This window comes from Mus pahari, chromosome 2 (genome assembly GCF_900095145.1).
Source record: "Mus pahari chromosome 2, PAHARI_EIJ_v1.1, whole genome shotgun sequence".
NCBI lineage: Eukaryota > Metazoa > Chordata > Mammalia > Rodentia > Muridae > Mus > Mus pahari.
The window spans coordinates 133321355-133322192 of NC_034591.1; positions in this window are offsets into that span (position 1 = coordinate 133321355).

Consider the following 838-nt stretch of genomic DNA (forward strand, 5'->3'; position numbering starts at 1 on the left):
GAGAGTCGGGGGAGGACACCTCCCTCAACACAGAAAGCCGGGGACGGGGATGGGGCTGGGGGGGACACCTCTCTCAGCACAGAGAGTCGGGGGAGAACACCTCCCTCAACACAGAAAGCCGGGGACGGGGACGGGGACGGGGCTGGGGAGGACACCTCCCTCAACACAGAAAGCCGAGGACGGAGATGGGGTTGGGGGAGGACACCTCCCTCAACACAGAAAGCCGGGGACCGGGATGGGGCTGGGGGGGACACCTCTCTCAGCACAGAAAGCCGGGGGTGGAGAAAGCATCTCTCAGCACAGAGAAAAATAACCTCTCCTAGAATGGGAGAAGTCCCTCAGCACAGAGAGGTGGGGAGATCTCTCTCAGCACAGAGGGAGGGCCTCTCTCAGCCCGGGGAGTTGGGGGGGGGAGCAAGAAGAGAACCTCAGCACAGAGAGCAGAGTGACAGACAAACCACAGAAAGAAAATGTTCCATGTCCTGTGGCCGTCTCCAGGGGGATTCCATCCAGGGCCTCGTGCACAGTAAGTGCTCTACCACTGAGCTATATCCCGAACCTAATATTCAAATACATGTAAAGGCCAGAAACTAGGACCTGGAGGGATGGCGCAACAGTTAAGAGCACTGACTGCTCTTCCAGGGAACTCGGGTTCAATTCCCACATGGCAACACACAACCATCTGTAACTCCAGTCCCAGGTGATCTGATGTCCTAGCCTGGCCTTCATGGGCACTAGCCATGTTCACAGCACTCAGGCAGATAGATAGATAGATAGATAGATAGATAGATAGATAGATAGATAGATAGATGGATGACTAGTGAGATGGCTTAGCCAG